We start from the raw sequence: 9,928 nt of genomic DNA, 5'->3' as shown, positions 1-9,928 counted from the left end.
TTTGTAAAGAGTTTGTTAGAACAATTATATTGTATTCATTTCTTTGTAAATAAACTGTTTATTTCAAATAATGCTGTTAATATTTGTTCTACAAAGTTGTAAAACAATCTTTATGTGCTAAGACCGTTAGCAACTATATATAACACTGAAATATTTAAAAATGCGGTAACTCAAAATAAAAGACTTAGAATTTCTCTTAAAGAAAATGCCCAACTTTGGCACTTGAGATTATGACACATCAATCTCAATAGGATTGAGAGGTTGGTGAAGAATGAACTTCTAAGCGAGTTAGAAGAAAATTCTTAACTGGTGTGTGAGTCATGCCTTGAAGACAAAATAACTAAAAAATATTTTACTGGAAAAGATTATATATAGGGCCAAAGAACCCTTAGAGCTAGTACTTTTAGACCTCTGTGGTCTGATGAATGTAAAGCAAGAGGAGGGTTTGAATATTTCATCACCTTTATTAATGATTATTCAAGATATGGGTATATTTACTTAATGCAACATAAGTCCGAAGCTTTTGAAACTTCAAAGAGTTTAAGGCTGAAGTTGAAAATGCCCTAAATAAAACGATTAAGACATTTCGATCTGATCGAGGTGGAGAGTTTTTGATCTTACATTCCAGAACTATTTGATAGAGCATGGAATTTTATCCCAATTCTCAGCACCTGGTACACCTCAGTAGAATGGTATATCAGAAAGGAGAAATTGAACCTTGTTGGACATGGTTCAATCTATGATGAATTATGCATCCTTACCGGACTCATTTTGGAACTATGCAGTATAAACTACAACATATATTTTGAACTGTGTTCCATCCAAGAGTGTTACCAGAACACATTTGGAATATGGAATGGTCGTAAAGGTAGTCTATGCCATTTTAGGATTTGGGGTTGCCCAGCACATGTTCTTAAGGATAAACCTAAGAAACTAGAACCTCGTTCAAAATTGTGCCTATTTGTAGGCTACCCTAAAGGAACAAGGGGTGATTACTTTTATGATCCTAAAGAAAATAAAATATTTGTGTCGACAAACACTACATTTCTAGAGGAGGACTACATTAGGAAGCATAAACCCCACAGTACGATCATGTTGAATGAAATTTCCAAAGAAACTACTGAACCTTCAACAAGAATTGTTGAAGAACCAAACACCTCAAAAAGATTTGTTGAAGTTGGTTCATCTAGAAGGTCATGTCCACCTCAAGTGTTGAGGGAGCCTCGACGTACTAGAAGGGTTGCAAACTCGCCTGTTCATTATTTAAGTTTTACAAAAATTCTAGTTATGGTAGCTGACAGAGATGTTGAAGATCCATTGTCTTACAGAAAGGTAATGAAGGATGTTGACAAAGATGAGTAGATCAAAGCTATGAATCTCGAAATGGAGTCGATATGTAAACCCCGAATTCTACATTTTCTATATAAGTATGTTTAGCCATGAGGATATTATGTTAAATAATTGATAAGTGAAATTATGGTATAATACAGGGAATTATGAAGAAAAGAAGAGAAATTTTTTTTTAATTAATTTTGGCTGAAATGCACTTAATCATTACTGGGTGAGGTGGCGGTTTGATAATTCATACATGGGAGGCAGTCGGAAGTATAAAAAGGAATATGAACTTTAGAAGCTCGGTTTTGGCAATTAACTCGAGCGAATTAAGTGAGATTGGTGCCATTTGAAAGCTAGAAGAGTATAGTTTTTATGGTTAGGTTGCCAGAGAAAGATCACACAGGAAAAAGGTCGAAAAGTGAAGAAATTGCAGAAGAGCCAGGTGCTCGGATTAATCAGGGCCAATGGTAAAGATTGGAAGCTCCAGGCCAAACTACAAGGAATTTAGGGCTGAAATTTTAATGAATTCAGTATGTAAACAGGCAGTTGCTTGTGAAGATCAAGCAAGCAGCGCACCCGAGAAAGCAAAAGCGAGACAAGGAAGATGTAAATCTCGCTAGTTTTTGTGCTGAATCTCACTCAGGAGGAGAATCTCGCTGAATTTTTGGACTAAATCTCGCTAGTGTTGGTATAAATCTCGCTAGTGTTGGTAAGTCTCGCTAATGGTGAAGTCTCACTAGTGTGGTGCTTGATCTCTCTCATGAGGATGATCTCGCTCATGAGGAAGGTCTCGCTCATGATGATAGTCTCGTTAGTATTGGTGATCTTGTTGATGAAAGTTTCACTAGTAAACAAACTATTTGAAGTATCTTGATAGGAATTCTAAGGAATCTAACTATGAATTATGTCATTTCAGGCCAAGAGGAGCTAGGAGAAGCCTATAAACTATTAAGAGCCCAGACGAGTTATGAGTGACTAAAATGAACTTAATGTTTTAAATGTTTGTGTATAAAAGATCATGCAATTTCAGTAATGTTTGATGATAAGTTTATACGTTCTCAAGCAACAAATGTTTTATGAATTGCATGGCATTTTTTCTCCAGCGTGTATATGTTTTATCGCATGCCAAGTTTATATGTAAATTCGTTACAAAAGTTAAGTTTCTATGATGAAGCATGCACATCCAGCTAAAGGCTATGATCGAATGATTCTTAATGTAAATATTTTACTATTAAAGCTTGATATGCAGCAACCTGAGGGATTCATAACCCAAGGTCAAGAGCAAAAGGTTTGCAGGCTTAATCGGTCCATCTATGGATTGAAGCAAGCTTCTCGATCTTGGAATATAAGATTTGATACTACAATCAAATCTTATGGCTCTGATAAAAATGTTGATGAGTCTTGTGTATACAAGAGAATCATCAACAGTTCAGTAGCTTTCCTAGTATTGTATGTAGACAATATTCTACTTATTAGGAATGATGTAGGTTTACTAACTGAAGTTAAGAACTCGTTAGCAACCCAATTCCAAATAAAAGATTTGAGAGAGGCTCAATTTATTCTAAGAATTTAGATCTTTAGTGATCAAAAGAACAAAACACTAGCTCTGTCTCAAGCATCATACATTGATAAGATGCTCGTCAAGTATTCGATGCAGACCTCCAAGAGAGGTTTATTACCTTTTAGGCATGGAGTTATATTGTCTAAGGAATAGTGTCCTAAGTGAAGGAACTCTTATCAAAGAGAACCCATGAGCGGAAGCACAATCGATCCAAATTCATTATGACAGAATTACAAGCATTCACAAAGATAAAAACCAGTTATCCATCCTCTAACAAATTACAGCATGCTTGAGTAAATAATTATAAAAGAAACGAGAGACATAATTTTGAAGAACTCTTATTCTAAAGACCTCTCGCTCTCGTGAAGACTTGGACCAGTAACCTCTCGTTGTCTTTATGATCGTCTAGTCTATCGTCTGGTCAATCATTCATTGTCGCTGAGATCACAAACAGTCTTCTCCATGAACAGGAAACCTCTCGAACACCACCACTCAGCAACCTTGGCATTCTCGGAGTGAGAATCCAAGAGATGTGAGCTCTGTTGGATTTGATAGAGGGTTGGAGGAAGCAATGATTGAACTATACGACCAAGCAAGTAGGAGAGTATATTGTCTATCATATAGACTTTGTGTGCTTGATAGTTTAGTAAAACTCAATAGGTACACGACCGTTTAGGAAAACCAGGCTTGATCGTTTACACGATTGTTTAGAGAAACTTGCTAGGCATGCGATCATTTAGTAAAACTTTACACGATCGTTTAGAGAAAGGCGCTTACACGATCGTTTAGGCTGTCGCTTAGAAGGCAATCATATAGTCTCTCTTCAACTAAACAATTAGTAATCCTCTTAATGAAGTGATTCTTTACCAAATGAAAATATTTTTCATTTTATCCTTCAATTATGAAAACTGAACATAACTTCCCACTTCATGCACGGTTAAAGGAGAAACCGCCTACAATTATCGTATAATTGTTTTAATTATAAATAAATATAATAACTAATTTATCATATTATATTTATAACCCATAGTTTTAATCTCACATCATATGTAACATTTAAACCATAGTCCTTTTCTCTTTTACTTAATATAAATCATATTTGTATCAAAATCCTCCAAATAATGTATCTCATACATTATGTCAACTATATCACATATAATTGAACCAGTTTAATTATATCATATATAATCAAACTCTCTTTTGTCAATTTGAACACTTCAAACTCACTCAAAAACTGATTCTCAACTTGAATCCATTGAGCTACTAAGGGGACCTTATGGACCTGTAGCTTGAAGCTCCAACGGTATGTGAATAGCTTACTAAAATCTTTAGTCACGAGATCCACTATCCGTTAACTGTCAGGCACTCCACTAAAGACCGACAACTACACTTCTCAATACAGATATGTTTCTGTGTCCATTGGATATAACCAATCAACAATACGATAACCCTTCATAGATGCTCGTAAGTACAGCTGGGCTAATTTACCATTTTGTCCCTGTAGTTACATCTAGCTCCTTAAGTACCACCGATTCCTCTAATGAATAATACATCATAGTCATACTATGAGTGGACACCTCTCGGGCCATGAGAAGATGTGTGACGCCACATCGTTCAAGTCTTGGAATCAGCTCTTAAGGGAGCAATCTATCTACTTACCCCTGCTTCGAGGAATGAGTGAATTCCATCTTGTGTAGTTGAGTTTCTAGCTCCCAGACGAATCTCCAAAGTGGTAGGTATTGGTCGGCAATCTAGTCACTCGCACCGATGCAAACCAAAAGACCGCCCTCATAGGCAGGAATTCCCAACTCACTCAGGATTAAGGTCATGTTACCTATGGTCATCCTAGTGAAATGAAAGTCTCTGTCATGAACGACGTTATATAACGAGACTAAACACTTCGTGGTTCAGTCTTATACAAACTCCTTTGTATAGGACACCCTCGCTCGCATGTCCCTACATGAATGATCAGGATCAGACCATCTGTAGCACATCACAACACTTGTAACTTTTTACAAAGCGAGCCGTATCCGTAGTATCATGGGGATAAGGTTTCCTCCTATATCCATATACTACAGACCATTTAGGTTATCACTTAAGGCATGATCTACTTGTATGTCTCCACATACATGCTTAAGTTACAACGACAACTAGGGATCTTAGTTTGTTGGTTTGTGGTTAATGCAAATAAAATATCTCATATTTCATAGACAACAATGAATAAAATATCTCATATTATTACATCACAAGCGTTTTTTTTCATACAGGTGTTTACAAACTACAAGACCCTACAAGAGTTTAAGGCATCAACCCCAACAATCTCCCACTTGTCCTAAAGTGGTGTTGTGGCTAAATCCCAAGAGCCTCGAAGTCACAAACGGGGGAAGCACATAGAGCGGAAGTATCATCTCATCCATGAGATTGTGCATCGAGGGGAAGTGATTGTCACGTAGATAGCTTCGGAGTAGAACGTTGCTGATCCATTTACAAAAGCCCTCACGACTAAGGTGTTTGAGGGTCACCTGCAAAGTATAGGTCTATAAGACAAGCCATGTTTAAACTAGGGCAAGTGGGAGATTTGTAATGGGCATGTTGTGCCTTAGTTTATTAATTTGTGTACTTTGTATTTTAGTTTGACTTTTATAGTGTACACCCTACTAGCTTTAGGTCAAGTGGGAGATTGTTGGGGTTGATGCCCTAAATCTCGTAGAGTTCTATAGTTTGTAATTGTATTGTACAAACATTTTATTTATGTAAAAAAATATGTGATGTTTTATTTCAAAACTAGTTGCATTAACCACAAACCAGTAAACTAACATCCAAGTTTATTTTGTAGCTTAAACATGTATGTAGAGATACACAAGTGGACCATGTTTAAGTGATAACCTAAATGGTTTGTAGTAGATGAACAAGACTAAATACCTTATCTTAGTGACATTATGAGTATAGCCTACTTTGTAGATGTTACAATTGTTGTAAAGTGCTACAAATGATTTGATCTTGATCATTCATGAGGAGACATGTGAGCATGGATATTCTATACAAAGGAGTTTGTATAATACCAGACCACGAAATGACTAGTCTCATTATATAACGCCATTCATAATAGAGACTTACATTTTACCAAGATGACCATAAGTAACATGACCTGAATCTTGAGTGAGTTGTGAACTCCTGCCTGTGAAGGCGGTCCTTTGATTTCTATGGGTGAGAGTGACCAGATCGCCAACTCAACAAACCTACCATTTTAGGGATTCGTCTGATTGGGGAGCTGGGAACATAGCTACACAAGAAGGAATTCACTCATGCTCCAACGTCGATAAGTAGATAAATTGCTCCCTTAAGGGCTGATTCCAGGGCTTGAACAATGTGACACCACACCCTCTCCTGGCCCAAGATGGGTTTTGTCGTAGTTGGACTATAATTTATTGTTCATTAAAGGGATTGATAGTACTTAAGAAGTTAGATGTAACTATAGGGGAAAAACGGTAATTTTGGTCCAACTATACTTATGAGAAATTTGTGAAGGGTCATAATACAATTGACTTGTTATATCCAATATATACAAAAATATATCTGTAGTGTGAAGAGTGCAGTTGTCGGTCTTTAGTGAAGTGCCTGACAGTCAACAGATGGTGAACAATTTAATTAAATGAGTTTAATTAATTATTCACGTACCGTTGGAGCTTCAAGCTATAGGTTCATGAGGTCTCCTCTATAGCTCAACGAGAATTAATGAGAATCAATTTTTGGATTATTTTGAATGGTTCAAATTAATTGAGGAAATTAATTATATGTGATATAATTAATTTAATCTAATTATTTATGATATATTGATACATTGTAATATAAAATTTATTTGAGAGGAAATAAATATTTGAATATGATTCAAATATTAATTATATGAATTTGATTCATATAATTATATTTAATATAAATGAGATTTATATTAAATGCTATTGGTGAGAGAATACAAACTATAGGTTATGTGTTATATTTGATATAACATATAGTTTAATATATATGATAAGGTAGTTATCATATAAATATATATTAAATTGATTTATGAAAATAAATCATTTTAATTTATTTTATTTTAAAAATCATTTTAAGAGGGAGTTGTAACACCCACTCCCTTTTTTTTTTCTCTAATACGTGCTAGTGGGGTAGGGGAGAGGATTTTTTCCTAGTGTGGTTTCACAAAATGATGACAGATCCACAGAAAAGTTCTGAGACAATCTGAATCTCATCACTTCCTCTCATCTCTCTCAAAATCTCTCTCTTCCAAAATAGTTAAAGTCCACAAAACTTCCGGATTCTCAACCAGAGAATACAGAGGTAATATTCGTGGTGGTGTCCTCATTGACGGTTAGAGGGTTCGAGATTGTACGTGACAAGATTCGGAGAAGGAATCTCATGAAGAAGGGTTCTTCATGGTAAGGTTTCTTAAAACCATTTTTTTATTATATAATCTTTGTTTTAAAGCATGCTGTAATCATCCTTTAAATGCATAATCTGTATGTTTTTGCTGTAAAATTTATGTTCTGTAAATTTTGGGTTTGGTTCTGATTCCATGTTCCGTTCAAGGACCTTTAATGGTTCCTTCAAGAATAATATGTCATAATTATACATAATACAAATAAACTGTGCAACATGATCATACACAAGCAAACAGTGGGTAACTCAAATTTGGCATCAAAATACTATGGGTAAGTGTTGAAACTCATTGAATAGGGGGGAAACACTACTAGAAGACTTTTGAGGCTGCTACTAAAGAAATTAGAATTATAATTTAAATGTACTTACAGAGCAAACCTCACATGTGTATCACAAAGATACGTGAACCTTTGAAGTATGGAAGAGTACTAAAAGTATTTGACAGTAAAGATGTGGATGAAAAAAGATAACAGACATGTTTAAAACTCCATCTAAAGCATATGGGATAAGAACATCACATTCATGAACTAGAAGATCGTTCGGGTCAAAGCCATCTGCACCTTGAAAATTTACTAGACTGTTGGTCTTTTCTTTATAATCAAGCAGGTCGGATACATTAATCCTATTTGGATTCATTACAGTGTCAGTGATATCACCCACTGCAACAACTTTTCCTCATTTTTCATGGATAAGTCTTGCTGCCCAAGATCTCATGTTAACAATTCCCTATTAATTGCAGTTTAAAGAGGTTTCTTCAATTGAGTGTTGAATTATTTCAAAGAGAATGCAAAACAATTTAGCACGACCATTAAATTTGCAAGTTTGAATTCCAATTTACCTAAATAACAAATGTCAAAACTTTGACTTTCTTCAGCTGAATTACATTCTAAATTCATCCAAAAACCAACATCACCTCTACCTCTTATAACATCCACAAAAAACAAAAATAAAATTACATTATAAATTCATCTCACACCTATAAATCACGATAAAAGCTAATTTACAAAATATTTTTCTATATGATATATTCATTACAGGCAAGAAAAATACACAAGCACCACTAACATTTACCGTCTTACTTTCATTCATTAACTAAGGATGTGAAATTTCGTGCTAATCCTATCTAAAAAATAATAACATTCTTCTCTAAAAAATAACCATTACCAACAGAACAAAAAAATCTTCAAAATTTTTTTTCAAAGGAAGGCCATTATGGTACACACCATAATTAAAGTATAAACATGTTTATAAACTTAAATAACTAAATAACAATATGAGATAAGAAGTTCAATTTTTTTTTCTGGAATGAGAAAAAAAAAATCCAGATACAACACTAACAACTCATCAAGATGAAATTGTTTTTCCCTTTCTTGGCATTCATAGAAAGAGTTTGAAATGATCTCTTGGTTTTAAGTTAGTAAGCAATTTAATTTTCAAATAGTTTGATTATTTGAATAAAGAAAGGTTAATGTTGTATTCTTTGAAGACTTCAAACCATTTAAGTTTTTATTTAACTTAGCTTAAAGAGAAAAATTACAAATATTTGGACAAACCCTTGCACTATTTTGATATGTTTAGTTATGAAAATTACCTAAAGAATAATGATGACTTTGCCAAGTCTTGTAACATCTACTAGTTTTCTCGAACGAGAATTCCATTCGACATAGTTGCAATCTAAAAGCATAAGAAAAAGAGAAACACATATCATAAGAAACACATAAAGCTTCTAAACATTAACAAGAACAAAGGTACGTTACGTTCATTAAACGTTTATAAGAAAAGAAAGAGCATTATGCACACTTATATGTGTTTATTAATCTCATCAAAATGAAGGCATCAAGCTCATGAACTAACTCTTTAAGTTCCTCCACACTATAAGTGCATCCTTGACCTTCCTACCAAACAGAGCACGTGAATAAGGCTATTTTGTGTACACAAATCCGAACCAAAAGACCTCGTAAATAAACATTTTTGCTTCATTTCTTGAAAAGGCAAGTATCTGAATAACCTTAACATCCAAAAGCATGAATACATATATTATAATCACATACATTAAATTCAAAGCTTCTAATTTCTCTAAGCTTGACAAAAATCTTTTTGAACTCAACCCTCATGTATGATTTCCTGAGAGCAACCAACAACTCATTAAAAATAAGTGCATTAGGCAAATAAGTAAAACTAGTTGCAGCAGTACCTTGTCGTTCTTCATTATTAAAAGCATCGAATAACAATAGTACCTTTTTGTCCTCCAGTTTGTTTTCCTTAGCACAACTACAAGAACATAGTTGTGGTGTTGAGCTTCAAGCTAGCTCCCAAGTGTTCTATATGGCCTAAAATTTCAAGGACAATATCGAATTTTCCAGACCCGATAAAAACTCTAAAAGCTAAAGAAACACATCCAAATAAAAAATTTGAATTTGCTAAAAGAACAAATCCGACCACAACATAAAATCCACTCAAAGACAGAAGATTCCCCATCTAACTACCTTACATTTTGGAAGTAAAACATAAAATTTCCACATCAATTCTGCAGATTCCAAAATTAAAATTTTCAACATTTTTAAAAGAGTAAAGGATTTATGTGATCCAATTGCT

This window comes from Benincasa hispida, chromosome 10 (assembly GCF_009727055.1).
Source record: "Benincasa hispida cultivar B227 chromosome 10, ASM972705v1, whole genome shotgun sequence".
In the NCBI taxonomy this organism is placed as follows: Eukaryota; Viridiplantae; Streptophyta; class Magnoliopsida; order Cucurbitales; family Cucurbitaceae; genus Benincasa; species Benincasa hispida.
Note: the sequence above shows the minus strand (reverse complement) of the source record.